Consider the following 16,721-nt stretch of genomic DNA (forward strand, 5'->3'; position numbering starts at 1 on the left):
ATTAACCCATTATGCAACAGGGGTTTGAGCAAAAGTCACTGTGAATAAGGGAATTTATCAATATTAATTAGCCGTTTCACTACATTATAGATAGCTGAAAGATTATGATACAGTATATCGATTTCGCTACAAATTGACAAGCATATTTGATGACACTTACCAGACAAGTTTTAAACAGCGGAGAAATAGTTCACCACGACGATAGCAATGCAATGTTTGACTGCATCTCCCTATGTGATATATCTGTATTTGGTTATATACAGATCACGTAATTCAGGGAGCAATGTTACGTCAGGTCACCAACCATTATTTCGACGCTCATATGTCATAGAGCTCCTTAGGATGTTTGTATAATCTTTATCCAAATTTTCATATGGCCCAGTTACGGCGTTTATTTTACAGTTAATGTAACAGGGTGTCATTATATTTTTCTGTCTTTATGGTGGCAGACCACTTAACTAAATCTGAGTAGGCGGTTTCTACAAATGGGTCAGATAAAATATTAAATATACAGTAAAAGCTCACACCTATTCATACCCTTTATGTACTGTATATCTACAATTACGTATACTGTATAATACGATAACTACCATTACAAAATGTCTCCCTTTTGATTTGAAGTGGTTCTTTTAAATAAGTAAATTGCAATCACTTAGCCTACATCTGAGCTCCTATTTCATCGCGATGACGGACTGAGACTCCAGTCGGATTTGTGAGAAGGGGTGTGTCTGTTTTAAAACCGATTCATACGTCTTAAACACATGGACGTAGATAGCACAGTATGTGTTATATAATGTATCTTTTTATTTTATTTAAATTTAAGTATCACATACACATTTTCAAAGTAACTGTACCCCTTTTAATTATGATCCCCATCGCTCACAGCTCCGAAGGTGAGACGAGGGCTACTTCAGATGGGATTTCCAATATTTCTCTCTTAGCTTGTATACCGGTGGAAAGGAGAGGGCTCTTAAAACGTGTTGATAGTAAGATTGGGATGTATTTGCAGTCTAGATATAGTTTTTTTAATGTTCGGAGCCGCCACAGATTCATTTTCTTACGACTGCTTTTCTGGATGACAATGACAATGCAAACGATGGTGTTAAGGCGAGGCTGTGCCTTAAGGCTCCTCTGCTTACAATGTTCAGCGCGTAAATCGCAAACTAGCGCCTTCCCTTACGATGAAAATGCAGAAAATAAGACCACGAGATTTAAACCTACGGCTTACAAATTTACGCGTAAACACTAAAACCGTATCTTTAGCAAAACTGGCGAAACTGTGTTTTATCATTGAAAAAGTACTGGAAAATAATTAAAGGTTATCACGATAAACAGAGGTTACTGACCTACTACTGTACGCTGTGACCAAAAATGAGAGTCCCTCGATCCTCTCAGCCTTCATGCTTTGGTCTGGGCCTGGCCGTTTTTTTTAAGATAATGGGGTCAAGTTAAGAAATTATGCAAGTTTCTAATCAAATCCAAGGGCGCCTCGATCTCCTAAACATCTTTAGAAGGCCGACGGACCACACTGCACGGTCCGGGTCCGGGCCCTGACCCGGTTCTGGATAATGCCAGCTTAAAGTGAAAAATTCTACTGTACATATTATGTTTCTTATTATGGTATATATGTATAATATGGCACGACCGCTTCACGAAGCTAGAAAGAAAGTTATCCGCCATTTTTATTTTACCTGCAATTGAATTTGCCATTAAAATCATTATTAATACCGCAGCTGCTAAATTACTTACCTAAAAGCGTTCAGATACAAAAGCACTTGAGCTGTAATGTTTGTATACTGTTGGCCCGATGACCTACTTCGTGTGTGGTCTGACGCAGTGGTGGCAGCTGTGTGATGCAGTGGTGGCTGGGCATGGTGAGGTGCGCTGGTAGATGTGTGACGCAGCTGTGGCAGGGTTCAGTGAGGTGCGCTGGCAGCTGTGTGACGCAGTTGTGGTCTGGTACGGTGAGGTGTGCTGGCAGCTGTGTGACGCAGTGGTGGCTTGGCACGGTGAGGTGCACTGGCGGCTGTGTGGTGTGACTCAGTGCTGGCCTGGCACAGTGAGGTGCGCTGGCAGCTGTGTGGTGTGACGTATTGGTGGCCGGGTACTTTGAGGTGCGCTGGCAGCTGTGTGACGCAGTGGTGGCCTGGCACGGTGAAGTACGCTTGCAGCTGTGTTGTGTGACGCAGTGGTTATCTGGCATGGTGAGGTGCGATGGCAGCTGTGTGACGCGGTGGTGGTCTAGCACTGTGAGGTGCGCTGGGATCTGTGTGACGCAGTGGTGGCCGGGCACCGTGAGGTGCGCTGGCATCTGTGTGACGCAGTGGTGGCCTTGCATGGTCAGGTGCGCTGGCAGCTGTATGATGAAGAGGTGGCCGGGTAAGGTGAGGTGCACTTGCAGCTGTGTGGTGTGATGCAGTTGTGGCCGGGCAGGGTGAGTTTCGCTGGTAGCTGGGCGACGCATTGGTGGCCTGGAACGGTGAGGTGCGCTGCCAGCTTGTGGTGTGACGCAGTGGTGGCCTGGCACGGTGAGGTGTGCTTGCAGCTGTGTGACGCAGTGGTGGCCTGGTACGGTGAGGTGCGCTGGCAGTTGTGTGATGCAGTGGTGGCCGGGCACAGTGAGGTGCACTCGCAGCTGTGTGGTGTGACGCAGTGGTGTTCATCAGGCACAAGTTCATCAGTGAAAAGACCACTGGCATTTTTCCTTCCCCCTACATTCTCAGAGCAGAATCGAATTTAATATTAGCATAATTTATTACAGTGCTAAGTTTAATATTATTTATTACTAATAGTTTATGCTAACACCTAACTTTTTTAACGCGAGAAGTACTAATGTAAGTACCTACTGTACTGTACTTAAGTACTACCATAAGAAGTACTGCTGCATGCAACAAAAAAAAAGGAGTGGTGAAACAGCCCTACTCATACAGTATCAGTATCAACAGAATTCCCGATCCATAATTCCTTCGAAATAAAATTGTTTTTCAAGCAATGTAATGCAAGGTGCTTTCTAACGTTGGGCAATGTGTTTTTTCTCGAAATTTTGTTTCGAGAGACTAGATAAGTAATTCAAGTGTTTATGATATGTCGCTGTTGTGAATGTCTGTGGAGTGTATCTTATTAGCCTGTCCTGACTGGTGGAGCTCATCCAGCTGTGTCTGGATATCTTAGTCAAATATTCGGGTAGTATGTTTTGTCTGTTTAGGGTTCTGTAGCATTCCACACGGCTGGGCAGCTTGTTCCCCCCTCCCTCCCCTCTCTGTGTACAGTAGAGCCTCCTGTCCTGGCTGGTAGAGCTCATCCGGCTGTGTCTGGCTAATATTAAAGCCAGTACTTTAATATTGTTTTATGTATGTTTATCAATAGTGGGTACTGCCCTAATTCGGTCCTGCACCCGTTGTTAGGTGTTTTTTAGGTGTTGTTAGGGCTTCTACCAAATATGAACACATTGCTTTAAAATGTATACAATTCTAATATTTCCTTTTTTCCCATTGAAAGTATAACATATGTGGTGTGAGAAAGAGGTCCTCATTTAAGTGCATAAAACTCAGGCACTGGCGCAAAAAAACTGAACAAAGTTCAAGGGTATATACGCTTTCTGTAGACACTTTATTTCCTCTTTTTCCATACTTTAAGAAATGATTTGGGAAACCTGTGGGACACTGGAGGTCATTATACATGAGCCTCTTTATGCACCTTTTAAGCCATTGAAACCTAGTTGCCTTGTTAAAAGGTCTAATATTACAGTAGGTGTGGTTTCTGTCTCCTAATTTCTGAGAATGATCAAATTGGGGAATAAGTTGTAGGGAATACCACTCTTGCACTTCTAAGAAAAGACTATCTCAAATGAAACTCGCTATAGAAAGACATCTTGTTGAAAAATTCTTTATTTTTTGTAATTGCTAAAGAAAAAACATTCATCAAGTCCTTCACAAATGTTTTGTTTGTGACTTTTGTCGTTCCCTTTCACACTCAACTGAATTATGTGTTATGTCTTGTAAACGTAATCAAACATTTCACTTAGGTGTGTGGGTTAACACAAACCCATATTGTATGAAACATTCAGTTTTTCATTCCCGTTTTTTCTAACAATTGCATCCGTGCTAGGACTACAGTAAACAACACTTTTTACTAAAGTAAATGAAATTGTTCATTAAACAAGACACATTGTTTTAAATGTATGCAATACGACGACACTAAAAACAACACTGAAACTTTTCATTGAAATACTGGACGAGATTGTGCATATTCAATGGATTTCTCCTGGTGCTTTTTTTCATCAGTCTTTTCATATTCTTGTTCTCTACTCAGGTGTCTCCTGTTCCTTTGGTGATGTCTGCTGTACACACATGGCATCATACACTTGAGCAAAGTGTGATACCACCATTTGTTCTTCTCCTAAAATAAAGATGAACATTGACAAAAGTCAGAAGCACTCTTTTCTTTGACAGACGAACAAAACAATGCAAGAATAACCATACTCTCTGTTCCTTACTCATTTCTACCTACCTGTTTGACAACTTTGTCTGCTTCAGTCAGGAAAGGGTCCTGGGGCTGACTCTGAGCAATCTGAGAAGAGCTCTCTGTAATCTTCTCCCCTACATTGGCTACATTGTGCTGTGTTTGAAATCCAGGGATCGCCTCCGGTAAGTTCCTCGGTCCTTTTTGGGACTTGAAAGGGTAGAATCATTTTGTGACTACATTTCATTGTCATCCACTGATATGTTCTGGTTTGTGTTCGATTACTGTAGGCGTTCAAGTATTTTCTTTTTGTTCTAGATTGGCAGTGTTTGAGATGGTAGGAACTTGTCATATTCTCAACTTATTTTCTCTATGAGACTCTGAATGCTCTGTAAGCATACTATTTTAGCAATTCTTAGAATTCTGAAAGCAGTATTACCTGTATCATTTTTTGTCTTGGTAGTAGTATTGCAGCTCCAACATCAGCACTTAAATAATGGTTTTTGATGTTACTTGTCCTTGGAGTTAGTATACTCCTGAGAAGTCAAGAGAAATCTTACGTAAGCATTAATTATGTTTCACTTTTGAAAGGAAAGTACGTGTCAAGTACTTTGAAGGCATTTGTTGATACTTGTAAGCACTTTCGTTGATTATTATTATCCTTCAATTAGTTATTACAAGTCCAACATTCTCTACATGATCTCACTCCATATTCAGAATGTGGGAATACAGTTGTGTTAAGGAAATGCCACTGAATAGATAGTAGCTGCACTCTACAAAGATGAATTTGCTAATTAATCAGTCAGGGACACAGCTTATACTTCAGTAGTCTTAGATCATGTAATTATGATTATTGTACTTTATAACTAGAAAAATCCCCATATCCTGTTCATTGCCCCTTTTTCAGTCATGTGGATTGACTTATGCCTGAAGTGGTTAATTCTCACCTTGACATCTCATAGAACAACTGAATCTCTACCAAGGGTGAATGTGTCCTTCCTCTTAATGTCTAAAAGAAAAGGTTAAAATTCATTGAAGCAAAATGCAACAACCCAAAATGTTGGGGAGGTCGTTTCCACAGTTATTTCATATGACAGTGCTTGGAGTGAAACTACATGACCATGGTGAAGAAGAAAAAACACTTTACCTTGTTCCTCCTGACTGATGTCCTTATGGGTGTTTTGCACAGTTGAGCGTTTTGTGTCTTGTCGTCTGTGTAGGCAACAGCCCTCTTCCCTGGGATAGAACTAGATGATATTTAGACACGTTAATTTGACTTCTCCATTGTTCACATTGATGTGGCATATCATGCATATCTTGTGTATTATTTATTGTAGTTGGTTTTGTCATTGTGTAAAGAAGCCACCTTTCAAGGCACTATATAAAATAATGTTTGTTATTATTATTTACATTTTTCATCGTAAAATTTGGCGAAGAGTCTTAAGAGAATATCAAAGAACACGTTGCTCTTACCTTTCCATTCCAAGAAATGCCCTCAGCTCGGATTGCAGAGATTGACCTCTCTGTCTCAAATTCTGAGAAACATAGACTCGATTGAAAAATGACCATTTCCTAAGATTCACATAACATCACCAGTCAACATTTGCCTCTTGACATTAATAGAAACCATAGAGTACATGACATTTCCAATCAGTTTTCTTTCAAGGTACAATACCAATCGCCTTGCCAGAAGAGTTATACTGCGGTAGATAAATATTACAAATGTCAGATACACGCAGAGTTGTTTGGATTACTATGAAAAGATTGGCAAATATATTTATGTTCATTATATTTCTTGGAGTGACAGAGCTAAAGAGAAAAAAATACTTACCTTTATCTCTGCAGACAGGATTGCAAGGGATTCCCTTATACTGGGTTCCTATATAACAAATAATACATTATTCAAAAAACATGATATTTCTCTGTCCATTGGCAGCATGATTGTTTATCATTACAGTTTTAGTTAGCTTTAATTTTGTAAACCCCAAGTAAACATAGTTCGTGCCTTTCTCTGAACTTTTTGGCATTTCAATTCAGTTGTTTGTAAGCTTATTTTACAGTTGCTAGGTTGATGAAGTTCCTGAACTGTGCAGTATTTCTTTTGGGTTTGGTGCGAATCATATTCTAGCGGTTGGGGGAAAAAAGCACAGGTGCCATCCCACCATTAAACCCTGAAACTTACCTTAGCCGATTCTTCAACTAAACCAGACATGTTAACTAAGTGTTACAGTATGTTTCAAAGTGTGTATTTTAGCAAACACAACTGAAGTTCTGTTGTCTCCTTGGAGACACCTGGAACTGGTGTGATGCTGGTTCTATGACATCAATCGTTCTAAATGTAAATGCAGGTATTGGCACAACATAGTAAATTGATGTAAAGTTATGGATCCATTTATGATTTTCACTCAGTTTGAAAGAGTTCCTGTCGTGTGGTTAAACTTTGTGTTACGGAGGGTTAACTGGGGTTCTGGCTACTAGTTAGGCTTGGTCATTCAGTCATCTGGTTCATGAAATAGGAAGCTAAGAGATCTGTGTTTTAGTTTTACTGTTTGTTTTTGTTCCATAGAATAAGAAATGTTTCATTAATATTAGTAATAGAGTAGCTGTTTCTCTAAACTATGAATTCTATCTATGAACTATGAAACTATGAACTCTATCTATGAATTGGCTTCATTACTCTCTGCTCTCCTCCCCACTAATAGCTGATGTGTGGTGAGCGTTCTGGCGCACTATGGCTGCCGTCGCATCATCCAGGTGGATGCTGCACATTGGTGGTGGTGGAGGGGAGACCCCATTACCTGTAAAGCGCTTTGAGTGGAGTGTCCAGAAAAGCGCTATATAAGTGTAAGCAATTATTATTAATTATTATTATTATTAAACAGTGTGTGTCAGTTTGCACTGCAGGTGTGCCAGGTAGAGACCATTTAAGAACCCAAAAATATGCTGTCATTTACTGCCGTGGCTAATTTCTGTTAACCTTGTCTCTCACTCACTTTGATGAGCAAAATGTTCATACATAAAGCATACATTTCTGATTGGTCAGAAGAAGCTTCTTAACATATAAGGTATAAACAAAGTCAGAAAGTTAGGCACTTAGGTCAGCCTTAGGCAGTTAACCAAGACCATAATCCGATAAGAAGCTATTCCCTTTCATGTTGCTAAATCACATGTAGGATACATGAGTTACACCTCCACTTAAGAGACCTTAAAGAGACCTTGGCCAGCCAGGAGTGTAGAAAACCGTAAAACAGTTCTTGAGGACCTAATTGTTAACTCTTAACAGGCAAAGGTTCCTTCAGTCCTATGAGAAATATTTTAGAATTGAACTAAAGTGTGTTTCCGATACAGGAGCATATGTCTGTCAGGGCCTGTTGGAGAGGCCCTGCGTGAGAAGCCCTGGCTGCAGTTCCACATCCCCCTGAAAGTAAATAGAGCCATAAGCACGGAGCTAAGGACACTGCTCCAGGACATGCTGGCTGTCGATCCTGACCAGCGACTAGAAGCCATCAAGCTGGACAAGCAAGTCAGGCAAGCCATGGCACGAGAGAAAACATCTTTGTAGTGACTGATAGCAAGATGTCCGTGACCAAGGGCAATTCGTCTGAGTAAAGTCTGATTTCATTTTTATGTCCCGAAAGGCCACTGCCTTTGTGCTGTAGATTTCTGATTTAGACGGGCATTTATATGGACAACTTTGACTTTTCTGTGGGTCCAATGAAAATAAGTTTTTTAACTTATTCTTTGTTACAGTTTTCGAAAGTTTAAAGACATTCACTGAGTTGACGATAAAGGAAAAGTTTCATCTTTCACCTCTTCGATGGTAGGCTGGTCAGAGGTATATGTGTCTACATGTCTTCATTCTCCATGTTTGTAAGTATGGAGATTTTGTATTGTGTGCTTTTGCACTGTTCTGCTTTATTGAAAGAAATCAGATGCTCTTCCTGAAGTCTGAATTTTTGGTGGGGGATTTAAAAACTTTTTTACAATTTTAACTGTTTCAAAACATTTTAAGGTATAATACCATTCATCTTGCCAGAAAATATATACTCCAGTAGATTAAACGTAGAAATGTCAGATGCATGTAGAGTTTGTTTATACAGATGCAGCCATTCAGAGTTCGCGGTACAAACCCGTACAGCTGGCATCTACGCCCTACTGCGGTACGTGATTGGCTGGTCAAAATGACCGACGGGCACTCGTGGTGCGTTGGTCGGTCGTGGAAGGATCTAATCATATAATGTCTTTAATGTGAATTTTTTGATCCGCTTAGTATTGAGTATTTATATGGAATTGTACCACTGTAGGGAAATTTTAGTAGCTGAGCATAAAAAGAATAGGAGCATAACGCATGTGAAGGCCATAAACAATATTAATTTTGGAACATAAACATATTATGTAAACTGTATATGGCTGGTCTCGGTACATTAAAGAAAAAATACACAGCAGTCTTCCATTTCTCCCTAAACATTTTAAGCATCAAAATTTTCAAAAACGGTCCCCAAATATGCAATTGCTGTATAGAATGAATTTTAATTAAAAAAAATTATTTAACACGAAAATTAAGCTTTTTACGTTCCTCCGCCTGAGAATATAGTCCCTTGTTGCTGCGCAACGCAGAAACACAGCCACGAGTAACTAGCAAAGAGAGGACACTAGCTAGCCAATATGATAAAGGAATAAACTACTTTTTTTATTTCTTCAGCACATTTATTTGAACATTTCCATCAATTCTACAAGCACTGAAAAACTGTCCAATGCCTAGTTCGTGAGGAATTTTCTTTTATCATAACAGACATAAAAACTTCCTTGCTTTTAACAGAGCATTTCATAATTTCTAACAACGCAAATGATTTACACTGCGACACTTATAATTCAACGAGAGCTCAAAAATATCACAAGTATCCTCAAGAATGCAACAGACAGCAGCAAAAGATACATGAGAATCCAAGGTTTTTTATCTACGCTAAGACGTAGTCTTAAAGATTTCTTTATCAAACAGTGAAGTCAAAATTCCGGTGTGTGCGTATATTAGAGAATATAGCACTCCTTCGAATGTGTTTCAGCCAATCAGATTTTAGGACCGGAATTATTGGTTTTGTAATAGGGAATATAGTATGGAATCACGTATCTAAAGACATGAATAATGATATTAATTAGGATCTGAATATCTAAAAATGTGTCACACAATGTGCCACAAAAGTTCCACACAACAAGGCAAGACTGTGAAAGGTCAATAGGCCTGACTAGTGTGCACAACACGGTGCAGTGTGCTGGCAGCTGTGTGTTGTGACGCAGTGGTGGCCTGGCACGGTATGGTGCGCTGGTAGCTGTGTGATGCAGCTGTGGCCGGGCACGGTGAGGTGCGCTGGCAGCTGTGTGATGCAGTGGTAGCAGGGCACAGTGAGGTGCACTGGTAGCTGTGTGGTGTGACGCAGTGGTGGGCTGGCACGGTGAGGTGCGCTGGCAGCTGTGTGGTGTGACGCCGTGGTGGCCTAGTACAGTGAGGTGCACTGGCAGATGCGTGACGCAGTGGTGGCCTGGCACGGTGAGGTGCGCTGGCAGCTGTGTGGTTTGACGCAGTGGTGGGCTGGCATGGTGAGGTGCGCTGGCAGCTGTGTGGTGTGACGCCGTGGTGGCCTAGTACAGTGAGGTGCACTGGCAGATGCGTGACGCAGTGGTGGCCTGGCACAGTGAGGTGCGCTGGCAGTTGTGTAGTGTGACGCAGTGGTGGCCTTGCACGGTGAGGTGCGCTGGCAGCTGTGTGACGTAGTGCTGGCCTGGCACGTTGAGGTGCGCTGGCAGCTGTGTGACGCAGTGGTGGGCTGGCACGGTGAGGTACGCTGGCAGCTGTGTGACGCAGTGGTGGCCTGGCACAGTGTGGTGTGCTGGCAGATGTGTGGTATGACACACTGGTGGCCTTTCATGGTCAGGTGCGTTGGCAGTTGTGTAGTGTGACGCAGTGGTGGCCTGGCACGGTGAAGTGCACTGGCAGCTGTGTAGTGTGTCACAGTGGTGGGCTGGCATGGTGAGGTACGCTGGCAGGTGTGTGACGCTGTGGTGCCTGGTACGGTGAGGTATGCTGGCAGCTGTGTGACGCAGTGGTGGCCTGGCACAGTGTGGTGTGCTGGCAGCTGTGTGGTATGACGCTGTGGTGGCTTTGCACGGTGAGGTGCGTTGGCAGTTGTGTAGTGTGACGCAGTGGTGGGCTGGCATGGTGAGCTGCACTGGGAACTGTATGACACAATGGTGGCCGGGCACGGTGAGCTGCACTGCCAGCTGTGTGGTGTGACGCAGTGGTGGCCGGGCACGGTGAGGTGCACTGGCAGTTGTGTAGTGTTATTCAGTGGTGGCCTGGCACAGTGAGGTGCACTGGCAGCTGTGTGCTGTGAAGCAGAGGTGGCCTGGCACGGTGAGGAGCGCTTGCAGCTCTGTGACGCAGTGGTGGCCTGGCACGGTGAGGTGCGCTGGCAGCTGTGTGATTCAGTGTTGGCTGGGCAGCTGTGTAGTGTGTCGCAGTGGTGGGCTGGCATGGTGAGGTGCGCTGGGAACTGTATAACGCAGTGGTGGTCTGGTACGGTGATGTGTGCTGGCAGCTGTGTGACGCAGTGGTGGCCTGGTACGGTGAGGTGCGCTGGCAGCTGTGTGATGTATTGGTTGCCTGGCACAGTGTGGTGTGCTGACAGCTGTGTGGTATGACGCAGTGGTGGCTTTGCATGGTAAGGTGCGTTGGCAGCTGTGTGGTGTGACACAGTGGTGGCCTGGCACGGTGAGTTGCGCTGGCAGCTGTGTGGTTTGACGCAGTGGTGGGCTGGCACGGTGAGGTGCGCTGGCAGTGGTTTAGTGTGACGCAGTGGTGGCCTGGTACGGTGAGGTGCGCTGGCAGCTTTGTGATGGAGTGGTGGCCTGGCACGGTGAGGTGCGCTGGCAGCTGTGTGGTGTGATAGAGTGGTGGCCTGGCACGGTGAGGTGTGCTGGCAGCTGTGTGGTGTGACACAGTGGTGGCCTGGCACGGTGAGGTGCGCTTGCACCTCTGTGACGCAGTGGTGGCCTGGCACAGTGAGGTGCGCTGGCAGCTGTGTGGTGTGACGCAGTGGTGGCCGGGCACGGTGAGGTGCACTGGCAGCTGTGTGCTGTGAAGCAGGTGTGGCCTGGCACGGTGAGGAGCACTTGCAGCTCTGTGACGCAGTGGTGGCCTGGCACGGTGAGGTGCGCTGGCAGCTGTGTGATTCAGTGTTGGCTGGGCAGCTGTGTAGTGTGTCGCAGTGGTGGGCTGGCATGGTGAGGTGCGCTGGGAACTGTATAACGCAGTGGTGGTCTGGTACGGTGATGTGTGCTGGCAGCTGTGGGACGCACTGGTGGCCTGGCACGGTGAGGTGCTCTGGCAGCTGTGTGGTGTGACGCAGTGGTGGTCTGGTACGGTGAGGTGCGTTGGCGGGTGTGTGATGCAGTTGTGGCCGGGTACGGTAAGGTGCACTGGCAGCTGTGTGATATGTTATGCAGTGGTGGCCTGGCACTGTGAGGTGCGCTGGCAGCTGTGTGATGCAGTGGTGGCCGGGTACAGTGAGGTGCACTGGCAGCTGTGTTGTGTGATGCAGTGGTGGCCTGGCACTGTGAGTTGCACTGTCAATTGTGTGGTGTGAGGCAGTGGTGGCCTGGCACGTTGAGGTGTGCTTGCAGCTGTGTGATGCATTGGTGGCTGGGCACAGTGAGGTGCACTGGCAATTGTGTGTGTGACGCAGTGGTGGCCTTTCATGGTGAGGTGCATTGGCAGTTGTGTAGTGTGACGCAGTGGTGGGCTGGCATCGTGAGGTGCGCTGGCAGCTGTGTGCTGTGACGCAGTGGTGGCCTGGTATGGTGAGATGTGCTGGCAGCTGCGTGATGCAGTGGTGGCCGGGTACAGTGAGGTGCACTGGCAGCTGTGTGGTGTGATGCAGTGGTGGCCTGGCTCTGTGAGGTGCACTGGCAGATGTGTGATGCATTGGTGGCCTAGCTTGGTGAAGTGCACTGGCAGATGTGTGATATGTGACGCAGTGGTGGCCTGGCACTGTGAGGTGCGTTGGCAGCTGTGTGATGCATTGGTGGCTGGGCACAGTGAGGTGCTACTGGCAATTGTGTGTGTGACGCAGTGGTGGCCTGGTACGGTGAGGTGCGCTTGCAGCTGTGTGGTTTGACGCAGTGGTGGGCTGGCATGATGAGGTGCGCTGGCAGCTGTGTGGTGTGACGCAGTGGTGGCCGGGTACAGTGAGGTGCACTGGCAGCTGTGTGGTGTGATGCAGTGGTGGCCTGGCACGGTGAGGTGCGCTGGCAGATGTGTGATGCAGTGGTGGCCTAGCTTGGTGAAGTGCACTGGCAGATGTGTGATATGTGACGCAGTGGTGGCCTGGTACGGTGAGGTGCGCTGGCAGCTGTGTGATGCATTGGTTGCCTGGCACAGTGTGGTGTGCTGACAGCTGTGTGGTATGACGCAGTGGTGGCTTTGCATGGTGAGGTGCGCTGGCAGGTGTGTGACGCTGTGGTGCCTGGTACGGTGAGGTATGCTGGCAGCTGTGTGACGCAGTGGTGGCCTGGCACAGTGTGGTGTGCTGGCAACTGTGTGGTATGACGCTGTGGTGGCTTTGCACGGTGAGGTGCGTTGGCAGTTGTGTAGTGTGACGAAGTGGTGGGCTGGCATGGTGAGCTGCGCTGGGAACTGTATGACACAATGGTGGCCGGGCACGGTGAGCTGCACTGCCAGCTGTGTGGTGTTACGAAGTGGTGGCCGGGCACGGTGAAGTGCGCTGGCAGTTGTGTAGTGTGACGCATTGGTGGCCTGGCACGGTGAGGTGCGCTGGCAGCTTGGTGATGGAGTGGTTGCCTGGCACAGTGAGATGCACTGGGAGCTGTGTGGTGTGAAGCAGAGGTGGCCTGGCACGGTGAGGAGCGCTTGCAGCTCTGTGACGCAGTGGTGGCCTGGCACGGTGAGGTGCGCTGGCAGCTGTGTGATTCAGTGTTGGCTGGGCACACTAAGGTGCGCTGCCAGCTGTGTAGTGTGTCGCAGTGGTGGGCTGGCATGGTGAGGTGCACTGGGAACTGTATAACGCAGTGGTGGTCTGGTACGGTGATGTGTGCTGGCAGCTGTGGGACGCAGTGGTGGCCTGGCACGGTGAGGTGCTCTGGCGGCTGTGTGGTGTGACGCAGTGGTGGTCTGGTACGGTGAGGTGCGATGGTGGGTGTGTGATGCAGTTGTGGCCGAGTACGGTGAGGTGCACTGGCAGCTGTGTGATATGTTATGCAGTGGTGGCCTGGCACTGTGAGGTGCGCTGGCAGCTGTGTGGTGTGACGTAGTGCTGGCAAGGTAAGGTGCGCTGGCACTTGTGAGACACAGTGGTGGCCTGGTATGGTGAGATGCACTGGCAGATTTGTGATATGTGATGCAGTGGTGGCCTGGCACTGTGAGTTGCACTGGCAATTGTGTGGTGTGAGGCAGTGGTGGCCTGGCACGTTGAGGTGTGCTGGCAGCTGTGTGGTGTGATGTAGTGGTGGCATGGCACTGTGAGTTGCACTGGCAATTGTGTGGTGTGAGGCAGTGGTGGTCTGGCACGTTGAGGTGCGCTGGCAGCTGTGTGGTGTGACGCAGTGGTGGCCTGGTACGGTGAGATGCGCTGGCAGATGTGTGATATGTGACGCAGTGGTGGCCTGGCACTGTGAGGTGCATTGGCAGCTGTGTGATGCATTGGTGGCTGGGCACAGTGAGGTGCTACTGTCAATTGTGTGTGTGACGCAGTGGTGGCCTGGTACGGTGAGGTGCGCCTGCAGCTGTGTGGTTTGACGCAGTGGTGGCCTGGCACTGTGAGTTGCACTGGCAATTGTGTGGTGTGAGGCAGTTGTGGCCTGGCACGTTGAGGTGTGCTGGCAGCTGTGTGGTGTGATGCAGTGGTGGCATGGCACTGTGAGTTGGACTGGCAATTGTGTGGTGTGAGGCAGTGGTGGCCTGGCACGTTGAGGTGCGCTGGCAGCTGTGTGACGCGGTGGTGGCTGGGCACAGTGAGGTGCACTGGCAATTGTGTGTGTGACGTAGTGGTGGCCTGGCACGGTGAGGTGCGTTGGCAGTTGTGTAGTGTGACGCATTGGTGGCCTGGCACGGTAAGGTGCGCTGGCAGTTGTGTAGTGTAACTCAGTAGTGGCCTGGTACGGTGAGGTGCACTGGCAGTTGTGTAGTGCGACACAGTGGTGGCCTGACACAGTGAGGTGCGCTTGCAGCTGTGTGATGAATTGGTGGCTGGGCACAGTGAGGTGCACTGGCAATTGTGTGTGTGACGCAGTGGTGGCCTTTCATGGTGAGGTGCATTGGCAGTTGTGTAGTGTGACGCAGTGGTGGGCTGGCATGGTGAGGTGCTCTGGCAGTTGTGAAGTGTAACGCAGTGGTGGCCTGGCACGGTGAGGTGTGCTGGCAATTGTGTGTGTGACGCAGTGGTGGCCTTTCATGGTGAGGTGCATTGACAGTTGTGTAGTGTGACGCAGTGGTGGCCTGATACGGTGAGGTGCGCTTGCAGCTGTGTGGTTTGACGCAGTGGTGGGATGGCATGGTGAGGTGCGCTGGCAGCTGTGTGGTGTGACCCAGTGGTGGCCTGGTATGGTGAGGTGCACTCGTAGATGTGTGATATGTGATGCAGTGGTGGCCTGGCACTGCGTGGTGCACTGGCAGTTGTGTGATGGATTGGTGGCTTGGCACAGTGAGGTGCACTGGCAATTGTGTGGTGTGACGCAGTGGTGGCCTGGCACGGTGAGATGCGCTGGCAGCTGTGTGATTCAGTGGTAGAACGATCACAGTGAGGTGCACTGGCAGCTGTGTGGTGTGACATAGTGCTGGCCTGGCACGTTGAGGTACGCTGGCAGCTGTGTGACGCAGTGGTGGCCTGGCACGGTGAGGTGTGCTGGCAGCTGTGTGGTGTGACGCAGCTGTGGCCGGGCACGGTGAGGAGCGCTGGCAGCTGTGTGACGCAGTGGTGGCCTAGCACGGTGAGGTGCGCTGGGAACTGTGTGGTGTGACGCAGTGGTGGCCGGGCACGGCGAGGTGCGCTGGGAGTTGTGTGACGCAGTGGTGGCCTGGCACGGTGAGGTGTGCTGGCAGCTGTGTGACGCAGCTGTGGCTGGGTACGGTGAGGTGCGCTGGCAGCTGTGTGATGTAGTGGTGGCCTGGTACGGTGAGGTGTGCTGGTATCTATGTGATGCAGTGGTGGCCTGGCATGGTGAGGTGCGCTGGGAGTTGTGTGACGCAGTGGTGGCCTGCCACAGTGAGGTTGGATGGCAGGTGTGTGGTATATCGCAGTGGTGGCCTGGCACTGTGAGGTGCGCTGGCAGCTGTGTGATGGAGTGTAGGCCTGGCACAGTGAGGTGCGCTGGCAGCTGTGTGACGCAGTGGTTGCCTGGCACGGTGAGGTGCGCTGGTAGCTGTGTGGTGTGACTCTGTGGTGGCCTAGCACGGTGAGGTGCGCTGGCAGCTGTGTGAAGTGACGCAGTGGTGGCCTGGTACGGTGAGGTGTGCTGGAATCTGTGTGGTGTGACGCAGTGTTGTCCTTGCACGGTAAGGTGCGCTGGCAGCTGTATGATACAGTGGTGGTCTGGCAAGGTGAAGTACGCTGGGAGCTGTGTGGTGTGATGCAGTGGTGGTCTGGCACGGTGAGGTGCGCTGGCAGCTGTTTGACGCAGTGGTGGCCTAGCATGGTGAGGTGCGCTGGCAGGTGTGTGACGCTGCTGTGGCCGGGCACTGTGAGGTGCGCTGGCAGCTGTGTGACGCAGTGGTGGCCTGGCACAGTGAGGTGAGCTGGCAGGTTTGTGGTATGACGCAGTGGTGGCCTGACACGGTTAGGTGCGCTGGCAGCTGTATGATGCAGTGGTGGCCTGGCACGGTGAAGTTCGCTTGCAGCTGTGTGGTTTGATGCAGTGGTGGCCTGACACGGTGAGGTGCGCTGGCAGCTGTGTGGTGTGACGCAGCTGTGGCCGGGCACGGTGAGGAGCGCTGGCAGCTGTGTGACGCAGTGGTTGTCTGGCACGGTGAGGTGCGATGGCAGCTGTGTGACGCAGTGGTGGCCTAGCACGGTGAGGTGCGCTGGGAACTGTGTGGTGTGACGCAGTGGTGGCCGGGCACGGTGAGGTGTGCTGGCATCTGTGTGACGCACTGGTGGCCTGGCACAGTGAGGTGCGCTGGCAGGTGTGGTATGACATAGTGGTGGCCTGGCATGCTGAGGTGCACTGGCAGCTGTGTGATGCAGTGTTGGTCT

At 48.7% G+C, this 16,721-nt stretch overlaps 1 long non-coding RNA gene across 1 annotated transcript; it reads right to left on the minus strand.

Moving 5' to 3' along the window:
- Positions 1-4,907: 4,907 nt before the first annotated feature.
- Positions 4,908-6,676, minus strand: LOC138236453 (uncharacterized). The gene is made up of 6 exons (XR_011188638.1): positions 6,644-6,676; positions 6,293-6,340; positions 5,935-5,996; positions 5,609-5,708; positions 5,409-5,470; positions 4,908-4,997 (listed from the first exon to the last, which is right to left on the minus strand). It is a non-coding gene; the product is annotated as an uncharacterized lncRNA (long non-coding RNA).
- Between the last annotated feature and the right edge of the window lie 10,045 nt (positions 6,677-16,721).

Source organism: Lepisosteus oculatus, unplaced genomic scaffold (assembly GCF_040954835.1).
Source record: "Lepisosteus oculatus isolate fLepOcu1 unplaced genomic scaffold, fLepOcu1.hap2 HAP2_SCAFFOLD_89, whole genome shotgun sequence".
In the NCBI taxonomy this organism is placed as follows: domain Eukaryota; kingdom Metazoa; phylum Chordata; class Actinopteri; order Semionotiformes; family Lepisosteidae; genus Lepisosteus; species Lepisosteus oculatus.